Here is a 21,302-nt window from a genome sequence, read left to right as displayed (position 1 = left end):
TTCATTTTAGTGTCCTGTAATGTTAGATTTTTGATTCGGGCACTGATCCAGGTGACTCCCTCCATTTCAACATTCCCCAGCATTTATACCCATGTGGGCAACCTTAATCTAGTGTTTGTGGAATGTCAAGAAAGAAGTTGATTGATTATGTTTATGAAAACACCCTGTTCTAATCTACATCCAACCCACTCGCTATGAAGTCTGGACAGCTCATTTAATTGGTTTGATTATCATTCAAAATTATTGGCCTGTAGGGGGGTGCCTATCAATTGCTATCTAGCACTTCTTTCACCCTACGCTGGGTTGGCTCAGTGGTTGTACCCTTTTCTACACTTGGCCTGTTTGCAGACAAAGTTGGATGGCAATCGGTAGTGAATCCCAAGGGTACTTCGTTTGAGTGAAGATTTGCAAATCTCTCTCAGTTTACCATTCACAGAGATAAATCTAAAACCATTTGAGACACAGACATGGATTTTTCTTGTTACCCACTTCCATCAGTTTTAATAGGCTAGCTGGCTTTAAGGTTACAAACATACACACACAATAGAAGCATGATATTAAGACAGTTTGCTGTCTTCTAATTTATCCTGGTATGTCTTTGAATTTTCATTTAGTAAGCATTCTCCTGAGAGCTACATGTACAGAACTACATGCACATTTTATCTCTCCATCACTATGAAGAGCAACTGAACAACAGAAGCTCTAGAGCTTATATCAGTGACTGGGCAGAGCATAAAGTTCAGCTTTATAAATACTACTGCATAACAGGCTACATGATAACATAATATATTTGTTAATAACTTTAATTTACTATGCATAAATGTTAAATTAGCCTGGAACTGCAACACAACTGACTGGCTCCCTGTGCCATTTCTCACATACTGATCTAAGCTCTGCTGCATAGGGTAATGGGGTATTGGAAAAGGTGAATACAAATGTCAGGTACTTATACTCTTTTCATTTAAGAGAATACATTTAATGGTGTAATAAAATGTCTGTAGTTCAGCTTAAGGAGAACTAAATGTGCTGTGTATAGATTTAAGTTGTTTTATGAAATAGCATTGTAAAATGTTGGTTCAGAGAGCATCCAATTGCTTTTAGGTAACAAGAAAGAACTATATCCCCTTTGGTGCAATTTGAAACATGCTTTGTAAGGTTTTACAGCTACTATATGAATCAATTAAGCGTTTAGGAATTTTTGGACTCTTTTTGAACTGACCATATAATTTATAAAATCATTAATACATTTTGGTGTTAATTTTCATTGGCTGTGGAAGAGCTGATAAGGTTCAAATTATTAACTTTATGACTTAAACACACTGACAGAGTAATTGTCTAATTGTCTAATGCCATTTTAATACCACTTAAGAGTGCTGAGAAGACCGTGGCCACAATTTGAATTTCCCCTGCACAATTTTGTGTGCACAGTTTTATTGATGATAATGTGCCAGTAATATATTTATCTCTTTCCATAGTTAACAAAAGTATAACATGATATAATTAAAAATATCCTTTGTAGCCTCTAGTAGGAATGAGCTGAAAACCCCCCGGTTCAGTTCGCGGCAGAACATGCGAACAGGCAAAAAATTTGTGCGAACACCATTAAAGTCTATGGGACTCGAACGTGAAAAATCAAAAGTGCTAATTTTAAAGGCTAATGTGCAAGTTATTGTTATAAAAAGTGTTTGGGGACCCGGGTCCTGCTCCAGGGAACATGTATCAATGTAAAAAAAAGTTTTAAAAACATCAGTTTTTTCGGGAGCAGTGATTTTAATAATGCTTAAAGTGAAACAATAAAAGTGAAATATTCCTTTAAATATCGTGCCTGGGGGTGACTATAGTATGCCTGTAAATTGGCGCATTTTTCCCGTGTTTAGAACAGTCCCTGCACAAAATGACATTTCTAAAGGAATAAAACTGCTTGCGGCTGTAATGTAATGTTGGGTCCCAGCAATATAGATGAAAATCATTGAGAAAAACGGAATGGGTACCTCCCCCCAGCCCATTACCAGGCCCTTTGGGTCTGGTATGGATATTAAGGGGAACCCCGCACCCAAATTTAAAAAAAAGTCGTGGGGCCCCCAGGGCCTATATACTCTGAAAAGCAGTATACAGGTGGTCCCCGGGTTACAAACAAGATAGGGACTGTAGGTTTGTTCTTAAGTTGAATCTGTTTGTAATTTGGAACAGGTACATTTTTTTAAGTGTAGCTCCAGCAAAAAAATATATTTTTAAGCTTTTTGAATAACATAGGGAAGGGTTATCACCCGTGTAACATTTGTTTTGCTGTCTGTGCCCCTGTTCAGAAGATTTCACCTCACTTTCTGTCCCAATGACAATTGGATTTTGAAAATTTTGAGTTATTAGGGAAACGAGAATTGGTGATAAAGCATCAGTGGAGATACCTTTTTCCCATATTAACTCTTACAGGAGAGAATTTCCCTTCAATGGGGTAGATTTCTTCTCACTTCCTGTTGTAACCCTCTGTTTATAAGTAGGAGTCGTTTGTAAGTTGGATGTTTGAAAATAGGGAACCGCCTGTATATACTATACAGCCTGCCCTATACACTCTGCAGAAAATTAGGCCTTAGGTGTTGGTGGTACCAAAACACTGTAAGCCCTCACATTTACTCTTGGTGGGTGCTGGAACGGGCCCTGCTGTGAAATATTAGAGCAAAAATTGTAATTACATGCCCCTGTTAAACTGGAGCAGAAAACTTGGGCCTTAGGCAGTGGTGGTGGTGCCACAACACTGTAACCCCTCACAGATACTCTTGTTGTGCGCAGGAATGGGCCCTCTTGTGAAATATTAGATAAAAAACTGTAATTACAATACAGTGCTGCCGTAGTGCAGTTGCTACTACTTTTCTGGTGGTGTACACAGTACACAATACAGTGTAGTGCGGTGTTGCAAAACAAAATATACATCATGTCCCTAAGGCCACCAAGGAGAGGCAGACACTCACAGGCCACTAAAAGAGGACAAGCAGGCTCTGTGTCTACAGTCGACAGTGCTGGTCGTGTACATGGTGCATCCTCTGCAGTGGGCCGTGGGGCACACTTGTCCTTTTTTTCTGCTGCTGGCCATGTTGTTGAGCCAGAATATGCAGAAGAGTTGGTGGAGTGGATAACAAAGCCAATCCTCATCCTCTGTCACCCAGGCTCAGAGTAGTTTTCCTTCCTATGCAGCTGCCAAAGCAGTCTATTCCACCGGCTCCTTGTCCACAGTACTCCTTCCGTAGGCCCACCATCACGCACAGAGGAGTCCCCCGAACTATTTGACCACAGTGTCGGGTACATGCTGCTGGAGAATGCGCAGCCATTTGAAGGCTCCGATGTTGGTTCCCAGGTTGAGGAAGGGAGTAACGTGAGCCTAGAGAGAGGGGGTGCTCAAGAAGGACAAGAAACTGGCAGTCATGTTCCCCTGGTTGCAGCATAGTGCCACGTTTGCTCCAGTGACGAGGAGGGAGAGGATGATGAGGTCAGGTCACTGACTTTACTTGGGTGCCTGATAGAATAGAGGAGGAGGAGGAGACACAACTCCAATGAGGTAGGATGTCCTCTAGGGGACAGCTTAAGGGCAGTCACCTTACTGCATCACACCGCAGAGCTCCGCAGGTGCAGGGCGTTGCTGAATCCCCGCTGATTTTGAAAAGTTCCTTGGTGTGTGGGCCTTTTTGGACATGTGTGCAGCAGATCGCACCTTTGCTGTTTGTAACCTATGTCTGAAGTGGATCAAGCGAGGCCAGAACAGCAGCCGCTTGGGCACCACATGCTTGACCAGACATATGACGACCTCCCATGCAGTCTGTTTCCTGTATGCTATAATTGAGATTTAATATCTCTCAGATATGATTTGGGTTAAATGAGAGTTCTTTGACCATGAGTGAAAGCTTTAACGCAATAACATTTATTGGTGAGTAGTTGAAAGTCTATCTAATACACAACCGCCCACCTATAGTCTACACCAAGGAAGAAAATATTAGGTTAAAATAAGAGCATTACATGAAGGAATACAGAGTATATTCCTTAAAACATTAATCTACAAACATATTTAGTTACAAGTAAAATGCAGACCTTTCCCATAATTACCCTTTGCACCAAGGTTCCATTCTGATGGTTGCTCTCCCATGAAAGTGTGTGTTTCTGTCCCATCTAGTCTGTGTATATCATTACATGCTGATGCTGCATTGATTGGCATAGCGTGGCTCTGATTGGTGAGCTTCCCCTTTCCTGGTTAAGGACTGGCTACATCTCCAATCCCTATACTTTGCATAAGTCAGCCCCCTTTAATGCAAATCCTTGTGACTATTCTGAGCAGGAGCTTAACTTGAATTTTCCCAGGAAGTTAAGTATTGATTACGGGTTGGCCTCCCGTCATTGCATATCCCAGCATGGGATCCTTTGAAGTGAGTATGTGTAAAACAATGAGATTTGGATCCCATTGTTTGTATACACAAGCCTAGGCACCGACTTGTCTGGTCTACCAGAGATTTCTGTGAAGATAATATGTTCCGCCCTACATAGATACAACCTAAATTAAATATATTCATAATTACAATATTTTACAGCTATTAATGGAGATTTCACATAAACTCATAATGCAACAAGTCGTTGGCAATAGCACTTGAAAGACCCACATCAAAGAAAAAGGTGGACTTCTCCTTGCTCCTCATCCGCGATCTCCAACCCTACTATACCTCCAGTCCTCTCGAAAAACCTGCACTGAGAGGAATGAAGGTATAGCAATAGGTGTCCCAAGTACTTGCAGCCAATCTGCTAGCAGTACACCACCATCTGATTTTAGCAGGCAAATTTCCCTACCCCAATTGCTAAACCGTAAAAAGAAATTTAGTACCAGCCATCCACATGCTCAGAGTCTGAATGCTAGCTTGGCCAAATTGCTAGCACTGCAACTACTGCCTTTTCAGCTGGTAGACTCTGCCCCCTTTCGTGAATTTGTGGAATGTGCTGTACCTCAGTTGCAGGTTCCAAAATGCCATTTCTTTTCACGTAAGGCCATTCCAGCTCTCTACTGGCATGTGGAAGGCAAAGTTTTTGTCTTGTTGGACAGGGCGGTCAGCAGTAAGGTGTATACTACCGCTGACTCGTGGCCTAGCAGGCATGGGCAGGGATGTTAACTTTCCTTCACTGCGCACTGGGTAACTCTGCTGGCAGCTGGGAAGTATGCAGGACAGGGTTCAGTATTGTTGGAGCTTGTTCCACCACCACGCCTCCAAAATGCTAGAGGTGATTCTGCCACAGCTCTCTCCTCCACCCCCTCCTCCTCTTCTTCCTCTATGGCCTCTTCTGCAGATTTGTTCTCTGAACCAGCGGTGCTCCGTAAACGTTCAAGGGGCTACACAAGCACTCAGGCAAAAAGATGCCATGCAGTGCATGAGTTGGTCTGCTTAGGGGACAGGAGCCACACTGGGGCAGAGATTCTGTCAGCTCTGCAGGGGCAGTCTCAGAGGTGGATGACGCCACGCCAGCTTCAGCCAGGAATGGTTGTATGCGACAATGGCACCAATTTTCTCTCCGCTCTCCGACAGGGACACTTCCCCCATGTTCCATGTTTGGCACACATCCTGAATTTGGTGGTGCAGCGATTCTTGAGCAGGTACCCAGGCTTACAAGATCTCCTGAGGCAGGCCAGAAAAGTCTGTGGTCATTTCCACCGGTCATACAATGCCAGTGCTCGGCTGGCTGACATTCAAAGGGAATGCAACCTGCCCACCAACCGCATCATTTGTGACATGTCCACCAGGTGGAACTCAATGTTGGCAATGCTGCAGCGGCTGCACACGTAGCAGAGGGCCATCAATGAGTACCTGTGTGAGTATGGAACCAGGACAGGGTCAGGGAAGCTTGGCTTCTTTTGGCCACGCCAGTGGCTACTGATCAAGGATGCATGCACTGTCCTGTCACCATTTGAGGGTGCCACGAGGATGGTGAGCAGTGACAATGTATGCATCAGTGATACTGTCCCTCTTGTCTTCCTGTTGGAGCACATGCTTCATGGAATAAAAGACAGGGCACTTGAGGCAGAACAGCGGGAGGAAGAGGACTTTCTTACCTCTCAAGGTCCCCTTTATCCAGTTATTATTCCTGCAGGCTCGCCAAACGCACAGGAAGAAGAGGAGGAGGATTGTGTCAGCATGGATGTGGAGGATAACACTCAGCAGCCATCTTCAAGGGATGTTTTTCAGTCCCCAGAAACCCAAGGAGTTGTACATGGCTGGGAGGAGGTTGTTATAGATCATGTGATCCTTAGTGACCCAGAGGACTCAGAATCGAATGCCTCTGCAAACTTTTGCAGGCTTTGCAGAATCGGGGAGGCCATGCAGCATAAGGACCCTAGGATTTGTGGTATCAAAAAGAGGGATCATTACTGGCTGGCAACCCTTCTTGATCCACGTTACAAGGGTAAGTTTGCAGAACTCATCCTGCCTTCACAGAGGGAGCAGAGGATGAAACATCTTCAGGAGGCCTTGAAGAAAGGTTTGTGCAATGCATTTCCTGACCCTGTGAGGTTACAATTTCCTGGTGCTGGACAACATGTTGCTGAGGCCTTCGTTCAGTCAGAGGAAGAGCAGTGAAGAAGGTGGCCAGCTGACCGATGCCTTTAGACAATTTTTCAGTCCTCAGCACCAAGGTCTGATTGGTTCAAGCAACCATCGCCAGCGTCTGCATTACATGGTGCAGGAATATCTAGGGGCAAGAGCAGACTTGGAGACCTTTCCAACAGAGCATCCACTGGGTTACTGGGTCTTGAGGATGGACCACTGGCCAGAACTAGCTCAATATGCAATTGAGATACTGGCCTGTCCTGCATCCAGCGTTCTTTCTGAATGCACATTCAGTGCTGCTGGAGGGTTTGTAATGGATCATAGAGTGCGCCTGTCCACAGACTCACATTCATAAAAATAAATCAGTCTTGGATCAGCAGCAGCAATCAAGCACCTGATGCTCATGTAACTGATTGATTTTTCTATGGATGTTGGATCCCTTGAAGACTGCCTATGCTGAGTGACTATCCTAGTCCTCCTCAATCTTGATGATGCTAGGTTCCAACAATATTTTTGGTTTAGGGCACCACTGCCTAAGGCCCAATTTTTCTGTCCCTGTTTAACAGGGGCATGCAATTACAATTTTTGACCTAATATTTCCTGTGCCCAACAAGAGTATCTGTGAGGGGTTACAGTGTTGTGGCACCACCACCACCAAGGCCCAATTTTTCTGCCCCTGTCCTAGCAGCAGAAAAAAAGGACACGCGTGCCCCACGGCCACCTGCAGAAGATGCACCACGTGCATGACCAGCACTGTTGACTGTAGACACAGAGCCTGCTTGCCCTCTTTTAGTGGCCTGTGAGCATCTGCCTCTCCTTGGTGGCCTTCCAGACATGATGGGTATTTTGTTTTGCAACACCACACTACACTGTATTGTGTACACCACCAGAAAGGTAGTAGCAACTGCACTATGGGTGCACCGTACTGTGTACACCAGCACTGTTGACTGTAGACACAGAGCCTGCTCGCCCTCTTTTAGTGGCCTGTGAGCATCTGCCTCTCCTTGGTGGTCTTCCGGACATGATGGGGATTTTGTTTTGCAACACCACACTACACTGTATTGTGTACTGTGTACACCACCAGAAAAGTAGTAGCACCTGCACTATGGGTGCACCGTACTGTGTACACCAACAAAAGTGTAATAACAACTATAGGTGCACTGTATGTATTGTGTACACCACCAGAAAAGTAGTAGCAACTGCACTAGGGGTGAACGGTACTGTGTACACCAACAGAAGTGTAATAACAACTATGGGTGTACTGTATTGTGCACACCAGAAAAGTAGTAGCAACTGCACTATGGGTACACGGTACTGTGTACACCGCCTGAAGTTTATTAGAAAAAGTACACCAGGAATGGCCTGCAGTCAGATATAGCTTAACTGGATGCAGTGGATCTCCAGTTTAGCTATATCTGACTGCAAGCCATTCCTGGTGTACTTTCTATTATACTTCAGGCAGGCAGGTTATTCAGTTAGCTGCAGAGTATTTTAATACTCTGCAGCTAACTGAATAACCTGCCTGCCTGAAGTATAATAGAAAGTACACCAGGAATGGCTTGCAGTCAGATATAGCTAAACTGGAGATATATATATTTGTCAGGTCACCTGAGACCAGGTGACAGATGCACTCCATAGGAGTCAGGAGTGAACCGCTAAGGTAGTGGACCCTAGGACTGACTGCTGCGGATTGAACCCTGGGAGGTTCATGGGAGGTTCAGGAAGCAGGTCTACTAGATCACTAACACAGATCCCAGTGGGAGCTAGAGCATAGATTCCCCAGGGCGTGGAGTCGAAGAGCCAGCAGGTGTTCACCAGAGCCTCTAGTGGTAAGGATGGACTGCCCTGCAGTCTGGCTCCAGGTCGCGGCCCCCAGGGTCTCACAGCTCATGCTCACAGTAGACTACAGGAGATAGAGGAAGGAAGCAGCAGGCTGGAACAACAAGGATAGTAAGGGGATAAGGTCGGGGCAGACAAGGACAACAGAGTACACGCCAAAGGTTCAGGGTCACAGGCAAATGGGGATAGTCGGAGACACGCCAAAAGGTCAGGGTCACGAGCAAACCGGAATAGTCGAGAACACGCCAAGGTCGGTAACAGAGACAAACGTAGAGCGGGGAACAGGAAGCCAAACACACAATGGTTGATTGGCAAGGTTGGCTTGCAATGCACAGGTTAATATAGTGTTCCTAATTAGAGGCTGAGGTGGAGCTATGCTAACGGAAGATTATACATGCAGTCAGGTGAGAGTGGCTGGCCTCTAAAGGAACACATGGAGAGAGGTAAGCTGACACACACACATTACTGCATAACCATGACAGTACCCCCCTCTTACGAGGCCTCCTCCTCCCCTGCCTGGGCCCAGGCTTAAAGGGAAACTCCAGATGAAACCTCAACAGACGAGGCGCAAAGATCTCAGATGCAGTGATCCAAGACCTCTCCTCAGGACCAAACCCTTTCCAATGTACGAGGTACTGAAGAATGCCACTACGAAGCCGGGAATCCAGAACTTGACTAACCTCATACTTTAGATTATCCTCCGAGACCGAAACCGAGGTAGGGAGAGGACGAGAGGACTTATTGAGGACTAAAAGCTTGTATGAGAAGACCATCAGGAGTCTGAGCAGGGTCCCCCAGACCCTTAAACATGAGCTGGACATCCAGCACAGGACCATCAGACTGGGCAGAGGTCAGTGGATCCCTGAGGCCAAGTTGATTAGAAGGTGATGTGGTAGTAGTAGGGTGAGAGTGGCTGGCCTCTAAAGGAACACATGGAGAGAGGTAAGCTGACAGACACACATTACTGCATAACCATGACAATATTAAATACACTGCAGCTAACTGAATAACCTGCCTGCCTGCTCAATCTAAATGACACTCTCTCTCCATCCACACCAACAACACACTACATGGGGCCGACATGCAGGCAGCCTTATATAGTGTGGGGCGTGGATTTAGTCCCCCTGAGCCATGATTAGCCAAAGGCACCCTGCCTTTGACCAATCATGGCTCTCTTAGCTGAGGGTGCTGGGATTGGCCAAAGCATGTGGGTCATGGTGCATGCTTTGGCCAATCATCATACAGCAATGCACTGCGCTCCCGCATTATGGGGCGTTACGAGGTGCTCAGATTTGGCGCGAACACCCCATAATGTTCAGTTTTCCATGAATTGGGCGAACAGCCAATATTTGAGTCGAACCCATGTTCAACCCGAATATAAAGCTCATCCCTAGCCTCTAGTTACACTTCTATTGTACCAAATGACAAATGCAGATAACCAGTGTTCACTCCTACAAACATAACAGGGGTGTGTGTGTGTGTATATATATATATGTGTATGTATATACATACAGTTGTGCTCATAAATTAACATACCCTGGCAGAATTTATGATTTCTTGGCCATTTTTCAGACACTATAAATAACACAAAAACTTTTCTTATCAATCAACTGTGTTTACTCTTTTTAAGTCATAATCACAACAGAAACCACCCAAATGACCCTGAACGAAAGTTTACCTATCCCAGTTCTTAATACCGTGTATTGCCCCCTTTAACATCAATGACAGCTTGAAGTCTCTTGTGGTATTTGTGGATGAGGCTCTCTATCTTCTCAGATGGTAAAGCTGCCCATCCCTCCAGTCCCTGTAAATTCTTAGGCTGTCTGGCATGAACTGCACGTTTGAGACCTCCCCAGAGTGGCTCAGTGATATTGAGATCAGGGGACTGAGATGGCCACTCCAGAACCTTCACTTTATTTTGCTGTAGCCAATGACAGGTCGACTTGGCCTTGTGTTTTGGATCATTGTCATATTGGAATGTCCAAGTACGTCCCATGTGCAGCTTCCTGGCTGATAAATGCAAATGTTCCTCCAGTATTTTTTGATAACTTACTGTATTCATCTTGCTATCAATTTTGACCAAATTTCCTGTAACTCACACATCCCCAAAACATCAGCGATCCACCTTTTACAGTAGGAATGATGTACCTTTCATCATAGGCCTTGTTGACTCCTCTCCAAATGAAGCATTTATGGTTGTGGCCATAAAGCTCAATTTTGGTCTCATCACTTCAAATGACTTTGTGCCAGAAGGTTTGAGGCTTGTCTCTGTGCTGTTTGGCATATTGTAAGCAGGATACTTTGTGGCATTTGTGTAGTAATGGCTTTCTTCTGGCGACTCGACCATGCAGCCCATCTTTCTTCAAGTGCCTCCTTATTATGCATCTTGCAACAGCCACACCACATGTTTTCAGAGAGTCCTGTATTGCACCTGAAGTTATTTGTGGGTTTTTCTTTGCATCCCGAACAATTTTCCTGGCAGTTGTGGCTGAAATTTTAGTTGGTCTACCTGACCGTGGTTTGGTTTCAACAGAACCCCTCACTTTCCACTTCTTGATTAGAGTTTGAACACTGCTGATTGGCATCCTCAATTCCTTTGGATATCTTTTTATATCCCTTTCCTGTTTTATACAGTTCAACTACCTTTTCCCGCAGTTTCAGCCAAACACTAACCATGAGTGAAAGAAAAGTTTTTGTGTTATCAGTCATATTCTCTGAAAAATGGCTAAGAAATAATAAATAATGCCAGGGTATGTAGACTTATGAGCACAACTGTATATATATATATACACTACACATGTATGCTAATTAACCAAACTCGAGATAATTATTTTTCAAAATTAGGATAAACAGAGGAAATAACAGATTTCAAAGCGGCATGATACTTTCATCAGTAAGGCTAAGGTGAGACGGCCAGCAGTGAAGAGGATGAATTGCTTCCTGAGGGATTTATGTGTCTGTGTTTGGCTGTCTTAGAGATGATTAACCTTTATTGGGCTTGACACAACATACGGGTATATACCAGCTGAAATGCTTCACTTCAGACTGCTGATTAATAATTGGCACACTATTATACTCACATTGTCAAAATGCCATAAGTTTCTTGCATATGCTGACTTTCACTTTTTTCTCCTACTTCCAGAATTTAAAAAGTGTCCGTGTGAATTATTCTGAATAAACGGCACTTACAGTATCTTCTAATAAATTCCCAACATGAACTTCAAAAATTACACGTCTAATTTAGCAAAAAATTTTTCTTTAGATAAGAATAACTTAGCTTTCTAATGAATAGGTTGTGTGCACTCTATCCATGCCCACTTGCGTGTAACTGGTATGAAGAGAAAAAGTATTTGAAATTGAACCTGCATGGAACTGACATACTGTTGTACTGTTGCTGTCTACATACTGTTTGAAAAGATAAAACATAATTTGTTTTTTTTTTGTCTTCAAAAAAATTATTATTGAAAGTTATTCAAGGTTTACAAAACACAGATTTGAAACACAGGCTGTACCAGTTCTTCCACTGAAGCACAAGAAAAAGTAAGTAAATGGTCAATACAGTAGGGAACGGATAGTGCAAAGAAAGGCACTTAGGTGAAGACTTCAATGTGTGCAGTTAGACATCTGATCATATCAAATGAGCCAAACACACCAGTTATTCATAGACGGGCGTAGGCGGCCCTTGGTGGGGGCTAACATACATTCATACATACTGTAGGTGCTTACCAAGGTGATCATCTCTGATGAGGATTAGCAGTTTTTCAGTGGCGTTCAATGACTTCTCTAGTGGCCAATAAAACGTGCTTAAAAAGGCATTGAAGATGAGAGAATATTGTCAATACCAACACTTAGTAAGCGGGAGGGAGTTATAGGAATTTTGATAATCTCGGAAGCTAAGTGAATGAAATAATTCCAAAAATAGGACACCTTAGTACATTCCCAGAGAATATGATACAGATTACCTATGGAGAAACAAACCCTCCAACAAAGGGGGGAAATTGAGAAATTCATTGTATGCAAGGTGCTGGGGGTAGTATACCATCTGAGATTATTTTGTGTTTTCCCAGAGATTGCTAGAGCATGAGGCCTTGAAAGGAGCTTTAAGCGCTGCCAACAACAGAGAGTCTGTAAAGGAGGAACCAATGTCCCTTCCCACCTTACAAAGGGGGCCAACTTGGAGAAAGTAGCTGTAGGATCTTGATGGGGAGCGGAAGCTTAAATGGAGTGGTTCCTTGTGGAGCTTTCTAGAGAAAGTACTTAAAGGCCGCTACAGAGGCAGATAATGTTGGAGAAAGAAGTTTGTTTTTGAAATGGGCCTGTGTGTTAGTAAGTAACCAGTTGTAAAGAATTTTCCCTGGGATTTGTTGTGATTTTCTTCCATAAGCATAATTGAACTAGAACAAACCAGGCTTTGATTGTGGATAATATGGTGGCCTTATAGCAGGGGTGTCCAAATTTTTTTCAAAGAGGGCCAGATTTGATGAAGTGAACATGCGTGAGGGCTGACCATTTTGCCTGTCATTCTTTGAACCATTAAAATTCGGTCTAAGTGTTTTCTAATACACTGCCCAACAAGAATTATCTTGCCTTTGTGGCTGTGTGTGGTGAAGAGATGAGCTTGGGCGTGTTATTTGGGTGTATATATATATATGTATATATATCTGTATATATATATATATATATATATATATATATATATATATATATATATATATACAGATAGATATATATATATATATATATATATATATATATATATATATATATACCGCATTTATCGGCGTATTCAGGGGAAAATCGAGTGTACTCGGCTAGGTTTGGCTAGCTCCACTCACAGTCACGCCCATCCCGGGCGGGACTATGAGTGGAGCCGAAAGTGGCCGAAAGTGAACGAGAGCCGCCAAGAAGAGCCGAGGACCAGCTCTGTGTATTTCGGCACCGGCGGCGCCATTTTCAAACTGCAGTGACACTGACATGTCACTGCAGTTTAACTGCAGCCTGGGTAAGGCTGCAAAAGGACACAGACAAAGCTGCAGATCGGCACTGGCAAAGCTGCAAGGCTGCAAATGACACCAAGGCTGCTGACTGCAAGGCTGCAAATGACTGCAAGGCGGCAAATGACACCAAGGCTGCTGACTGCCAGGCTGCAAATGACTGCAAGGCTGCAAATGACACTGGACAAGCATGCAGATGGACGCTGTGCAAGGCTGCATTGATGGGCATTTAAATGTAAGTTTTTTTCCTTAAAACATTTTTTTCCTTAAAATTCCCTCCTAAACTTGGGGTGCATGTTATACGCCGGCGCGTGTTATACGCCGATAAATACGGTGTGTGTATATATATAATATATATATATATATATATATATATATATATATACATATACACAGTTGTGCTCATAAGTTTACATACCCTGGCAGAATTTGATTTCTTGGCCATTTTCCAGAGAATATGAATGATAACAAAAAACTTTCTTTCACTCTGTTTAGTGTTTGGCTGAAGCCAATTATTATCAATCAACTGTGTTTACTCTTTTTTAAAATCATAATCACGCCAGAAACTACCCAAATGACCCTGATCAAAAGTTTACATACCCCAGTTCTTAATACCGTGTATTGCCCCCTTTAAGATCAATGACAGCTTGAAGTCTTTTGTGGTATTTGTGGATGAGACTCTTTATCTTCTCAGATGGTAAAGCTACCCATTCCTCTTGGCAAAAAGCCTCCTGTTCCTGTAAATTCTTGGGCCGTCTTGCATGAACTGCACGTTTGAGATCCCCCCCAGAGTGGCTCAATGATATTGAGGTCAGGAGACTGAAATGGCCACTCCAGAACCTTCACTTTATTCTGCTGTAGCCAATGACAGCTGTTTGGCGTATTATAAGCGGGATACTTTGTGGCATTTGCGTAGTAATGGCTTTCTTCTGGCGACTCGACCATGCAGCCTATCTTTCTACAAGTGCCTCCTTATTGTGCATCTTGAAACAGCCACACCACATTTTCAGGGAGTCCTGTATTTCATCTGAAGCTATTAGTGTTTTTCTTAATTTGCATCCCAAACAATTTTCCTGGCAGTTGTGGCTGAAATTTTAGTTGGTCTACCTGACCGTGGTTTGGTTTCAACAGAACCCCTCATTTTCCACTTTTTGATTAGAGTTTGAACACTGCTGATTGGCATTCTCAATTCCTTTGATATCTTGTTATATCCCTTTCCTGTTTTATACAGTTGAACTACCTTTTCCCGTAGATCCTTTGACAATTCTTTTGCTTTTCCCATGACTCAGAATCCAGAAACGTAAGTGCAGCACTGGATGAAAGATGCAGGGGTCTGTCAGGAGTCCAGAAACTCATTGACCTTTTATACACACACACTAATTACAAAGCAAACAGATCACAGGTGAGGATGGTTACCTTTAATAGCCATTCAAACCCCTTTGTGTCAACTTGTGTGCATGTTATCAGTCCAAAATCACCAGGGTATGTCAACCTTTGATCAGGGTCATTTGGGTAGTTTCTGTTGTGATTGTAATTTAAAGAGTAAAAACAGTTGATTGATAATAAATGGCTTCAGCCAAAAAATAACCATGAGTGAAAAATGTTTGTGTTATCATTCATATTCTCTGAAAAATTGCCAAGAAATCATAAATTCTGCCAGGGTATGTAAACTTATGAGCACAAGTGTATATCTTTTGTGGCCCCCAATGAATTCCTGAGCATGGCTCAGGACTAAGGATGAGCACAGGCGTGTTATTTGAATATACCGTATTTATCGGCGTATAACACGCACAGGCATATAACACACACCTTCACTTTAAGAGGGAAGTTTCAAGAAAAAAAAATACAATTTTAAATAAAGAACTGTGAAGCAAAAAAAGGGTCAGTGCCCATCAATGCAACCTAGTCAGTGCCCATCTGCAGCCTTACCATTGCAATCAATGCAGCCTCACCATTGCAATCAATGCAGCCTCACCATTGCCATGAATACAGCCTTACAAGTCTACTGACTGGAATGGTACCAGCTGATTGGAGAAAAGCCAATGTAGCACCAATATTTAAAAAGGGCCCAAAATACATCCCTGGGAATTGGAGACCAGTTAGACTAACATCAATAGTGTACAAGCTCTTGGAGGGGATGGTAAGGAACTATATACGAGATTTTAGTAATGAGAACGGTATCATTAGCAGTAATCGGCATGGATTCATAAAGAATCGTTCTTGCCAAACCAATTGGCATAGATTCATGAAGAATCGTTCTTGTCAAACCAATCTATTAACCTCCTATGAGGAGGTGAGTTGCCATCTAGATAAAGGAAGGCCTGTAGACGTGGTGTATCTGGATTTTGCAAAAGCATTTGACACAGTTCTCCATAAACGTTTACTGTACTATGGCATGGACCATAGGGTGAGTACATGGATTGAAAACAGGCTACAATGGCGAGTTCAGAGGGTGGTGATAAATGGGGAGTACTCGGAATGGTCAGGGGTGGGTAGTGGGGTCCCCCAGGGTTCTGTGCTGGGACCAATCCTATTTAATTTGTTCATAAACGACCTGGAGGATGGGGTAAACAGTTCAATCTCTGTATTTGAGGACGATACTAAGCTAAGCAGGGCAATAACTTCTCTGCAGGATGTGGAAACCTTACAAGAAGATCTGAACAAATTAATGGGCTGGGCAAATACATGGCAAATGAGGTTTAATGTAAAAGTAAAATAATGCATTTAGGTGGCAAAAATATGAATGCAATCTATACACTGGGGGGGAGAACCTCTGGGGGAATCTAGGATGGAAAAGGACCTGGGGGTCCTAGTAGATGATGGGCTCAGCAATGGCATGCAATGCCAAGCTGCTGCTAACAAAGCAAACAGAATATCGGCATGCATTAAAAAGAGGATCAACTCCACAGATAAAACGATAATTCTCCTGCTCTACAAGACTCTGGTCCAGCCGCACCTAGAGTATGCTGTCCGGTTCTGGGCACCAGTCCTCAGGAAGGATGAACTGGAAATGGAGCAAGTAAAAAGAAGGGCAACAAAGCTAATAAAGGGTCTGGAGGATATTACTTATGAGGAAAGGTTGCGAGCACTGAACTTATTCTCTCTGGAGAAGAGACGCTTGAGAGATTTCAATTTACAAATACCATACTGGTGACCCCACAATAGGGATAAAACTTTTTTGCAGAAGGGAGTTTAACGACGCATGGCCACTCATTAAAATTAGAAGAAAAGAGGTTTAACCTTAAACTATGTAGAGGGTTCCTTACTGTAAGAGCGGCAAGGATGTGGAATTTCCTTCCACAGGTGGTGGTACCAGCGGGGCGCATCGATAGTTTCAAAAAACTATTAGATAAGCACCTGAATGATCACAACATACAGGGATATGCAATGTAATACTGACATATAATCACACACATAGGTTGGACTTGATAGACTTGTGTCTTTTCAACCTCACCTATTATGTAACTATGTAACCATTGCCATGAATGTAGCCTTACCTTTGCCATGAATGCAGCCTCACTATTGCCATCAGTGCAGCCTGATCGATGCCCATCTGCAGCCTCGGAGGGGGCAGGACGAGCGCCAACAGATTATATACAGGAGAATCTCCTGTTTACTCAGCGGCCTCTTTAATACAAATTCCCGCCTCCTATGATAGACAGAACAGTCGTCCAATGGCAGCCCAGAAGAAGGGACTTCCTATTACAGACGCCGCCGGGTAAACAGGAGATTCTCCTGTATGTACTCTGACGGCACTCATCCAGCCACCTCCGAGGCAGCGCAGATAAATACAGGATACAGATCTAGTTAGTTTTATTCTCAAATATACTATATCGTTCTCAGCTAAGGCATAAGGATAACCCTCTCTCAATATATTCTTTAAAGAGGGTTGCAACCCTAAATAAAGAACAAAGTTTGTATCTTTTTCTTTATAATACTAGACAGAACTAAAAGCTGATAACGTACGTTGTACCAAAGTCAAGGTAGATTCAGGTTTGGCTATCACGAGGAATACATCATCTGCAAACAGATTTATTTTATGCTCTCTCTCACCTATAAGAAAGCCCAAAATGTTTGTTGGAGCTCTAATGCTCTCCGCTAACGGTTCCATTAGGAGATTGAAAAATAATGGGAAAAAGGGGGCTACCTTGTTTGGTGCCATTGGTGATTGGAAATGTCCTAGACAACATGGTCAAGCAATAAACATGGGCTGAAGGTCAGGAGTATAGAGCCATGATCTGTGGATTGGTTGATTTTTCATTGGTAAGTGGGTGGTACAAGTAGGGGACATGCGTTTTAAGGTGATGGCCTTTTATCTTTGGTTTGTTACCTAAGGCAAAAAATGATTTTTTTTTTACTTTTTGCGATTTTTTTCAAAATTTGAGATAACCAAACTTAGTCTTGAGCTAGGGAAGGGTCTGTTGCTTATTTAAGGTGTCTGTTGCTTGAACTTCAGTAAGTAAGCTCTCAATGTGCTGCATTCTCTGCCTCTTAGCTCTAGAACTCAATTGAATAAATATGCCACACATACTGTATAAGCTTTGTGCGCAGCCCATAGTGTATTTGGGTCCGTGACCAAGTCCAAAATCAGGCGAAAGTCATCCAGATCTACTCATAACTCTTTCGCATAAGGAGTGGATTGTGAATGGTGAGTATTCATTCTCCATAAATGGATAGGAGAGGAGCTGGAACTATCTTCAATGGTTATACTTATGGGTGAGTGGTCAGACCAGGTGATTGAGTGGATATCCAAGCATGAGAATCCATTGGTCCATTAAGAATAGATCGATCCATGAGTAAGAGTTGTGAAATGCCGAGAAAAAGGTATAGTTCCGTTTACTAGCATGCTGACACCTCCATACAGAGTGGAGATTAAATTATTGCAGAAGAGGGTCCAAGATGGGCTTACCTCGCCTGGGTGGAGCAGGAGAGTCTATATGAGAGTCCAGAATTATATTAAAGTTGCTGCACAAGTGGAGAGCCCTGTTGGACAGTCTTAATTTTCTTGTGGCGTTTCCTAAGGAACCGCACTTGGTGGACATTGGGGGCTTATACATTAATTATATTATAGCGAGAATTATTAAAGGTAAAAAGAATAATGAAGCAACCTTCCCAATCTGTGATGCAATCATGCAACTGAAATGAAACAATATGTTTATTTGCCAGTAGTACACCTTTTCTCTTAGCAGTGAATTTGAGGAACGTGCTTGTTGGAGCATTGGAGCAAGAAGGTGGTGAAGAAGCGAGGAAGTAGGTCTCCTGTACACAAAGAGTGTCTTATTGAGATTCCAGACCCAATTTCCACAGCAAGGCACTTTTAGCCAGATCGTTTAATTCTTTGACATTAATAGAGAGGAGTTTCATAGGCATGGTGAACAACCGTGGAGTTTCGTCAGTAAAAGAAGGGAGGTATTCAGCAGTAATAGTACTAGGTGAGTAAAAAACGTAGGCACCTGAAAGGGGTCACAGGAATAAGATCAGCTTGTGGGAAAGTCTATGGATGTTAAAGTGGTGGAAGTATACAGCGTAAAGTCCACGGATAGAACAAACAGGGCAAAAAGGAGCCAAAAGAAAATAAAGCCAAAGATGGGCCTTAGGCACCACAATAATACATCATGAGAATGAGGTGCCTCTTCGCCTAGGAAGTATAACAAGGGGTAAAAGTTCAAAAAGACCGGAGGGCTAACAGACACCAGTCCAGGTAACTAATAAAACAGTAGTATCCAAGGTATTGATATTAGCGTGGCTGATGCTTGTGTGAGGGTTGAGGTAATTGCCAGTCAGATGACATCCTGCCCGGGCCTCGGCCTTCATGTGAGAGAGCAGGGGACTCAGTTAAAATGCCCCATGAGTCAAGGAGTTTCAGACCTTCTTCCAATGATGAGACGGGATGTTTGACACCATTATGAGAAATGGGAAGCTTTGCAGGATTAGCCCATTGGTATGGTACGTTATAACTTGCAAGGTCTTTGTGATGGTATTGAGCTGCCGATGGAGTTGGAGTATATGCTGGGAAAAATCAGTAAAGAGTTGTAAATGAGCATATGGATTGGGGAGAGTTCCCAAGCTTCTGGCCTTTTGCATGAGTTGCTCCTTAACATGGTAGAAATTGATTCACCAAATTACATCCCTAGGGTCCTAGGGGCCATGTCAAGGATTTAGGGAAGCCTAGGGAGTTGGTGAATGCCATCTATTACTAGCTCTATATTTTCCAGCTTAAGAAGTAGTACCTTGAACATACCCCATACATATGCAGATCATTCCAGAGCTTGCATCGACTCGGAGAGCCCCCTAATTTTCACTTTATTGTAAAGAGACCTGTCCTCCAGATCTGCCAGTTTATTTTTGATCCACATGCGCTCTTCTATATTTTCATCTTGTGCTTCAACAAGATCATTAACAGTGGAGGTAAGGTCTCCTAATTTTGTTTCAATGTGCATCACACTATCCGCAAGGGGTGCAATATCTGTTTGGAATTTCTGCATGAGCAAAAGCAAGTCAGACTGCAGGGAACTCCTGAGGGACATCAATAGGACTGAGCACAAGCTGCAGTGTCAGTGACTTCCATAGAGCCATCCTGTGAAGCCAAGTCTGAGACAGACTGCAAGGCAAGAGACAGGCGGGAAGAGCTGCCACTGCCGCAGCTGCAGCCCCGGCACCATCTTGCTTGTTCCTCTCCATCAGCTGGAAGATAAAGGTGGTCAATTTCTGCAGGTGTCTCTTCTTTCCGCTTCGGAGACATAGTGTATTGTCGGTGTTGTGCAGGAGAGCGGGCACACATTGGAGGAGAAAGGGTGCCTCAGAATGCTGAAGATCGCTGGTAAACCCAGCCGGTGTGCAGAGCCCCTGAGCTAAGCGTCCATGCAGCTTGCTCGCCGGCCACGCCTCCTCCCAATTTGTTTTTCCTGAATCTGTTATTTTAATTCACAATGTTGTCCACAGCCTGAGTTCAGTAAGACAGCTGACATAAAAGTTACAATATTGGCACAATTTTACTGAATATATAACCAATTATAGAATGGACATATTGTATGTAGCCATAGTCTTTGCCTACATTTGTAGGCTCTGTCAAAAGCCTATATGGCTTTTATTTTCTACACAGGCAAGTATGTCCAAAGAGTCAACAATGGATATTGCATATATCCTCTGAGGTGCAGGAAGAAACACTCAGGCCTCAACAAAGGTCACACAAAAGACCCATGATTTGGGCACTATCATAATTAAATTGATATTAAACACTCAGTTTATAAACTGAGGACCAGTTAGCTCACTTGTATCTGCTGACCCACTCTAGCACTATAGATTCAGGAAAACAATTATAAGATCCTGATACATTGGTACTGTGTTCCTGTTGCTCTAGCACGTGTCTATTCCTTTTAAGGAATAATTCCTTCTATTCATTTTAAGGAATTACCTTTAAGAGAGTGCTCCTAATCTCAGCTTGTTACCTGTATAGAAGACACACTAGAGACAGAAATCTTGCTGATTAATAGAAGATCAAATACTTATTTCAATAAATTTACAACTTTTTTTAAATGTGTTTTTCTGGATATTTTTGTTGTTTTTCTGTCTCTCACTGTTAACCAGTTCTGGATTGCCCATCGTACATTTACTGCGACTGAGCGAAACAATGTACCTGTATGTTGCTCGTGCACACAGGTAGGGTGGCACGCACCTGCCGACCTGGTGGTGATCAGATTTGTTTCACAACTGAACAGATCCTACAGTTCCAAGTCAATGATTTATGGTCTGGACCTGCTGATCGGTTCTGACGAATCGCAGAACGTCCTGTGCCTGTGCAATGTACACACAGGCACAGGAAATTTTGAACCTTTCTCCTGTACAGGGACGACCCATAGTGGCAGGTATTGGATCCCTCTTTGAAAGGCTTGGTCAATGG

General features: G+C 43.2%; 1 protein-coding gene across 1 annotated transcript in view; it reads right to left on the bottom strand.

Moving 5' to 3' along the window:
- TRPC5 (transient receptor potential cation channel subfamily C member 5) overlaps positions 1–21,302 on the bottom strand; it is a 618,377-nt gene that overhangs the window by 5,149 nt on the left and 591,926 nt on the right. The window lies entirely within an intron of this gene.

This window comes from Aquarana catesbeiana, linkage group LG09 (genome assembly GCF_042186555.1).
Source record: "Aquarana catesbeiana isolate 2022-GZ linkage group LG09, ASM4218655v1, whole genome shotgun sequence".
Lineage (NCBI taxonomy): Eukaryota > Metazoa > Chordata > Amphibia > Anura > Ranidae > Aquarana > Aquarana catesbeiana.
The sequence above is the reverse complement of the archived record's forward strand: the minus strand, read 5'-3'. Positions and strand labels throughout refer to the sequence as shown.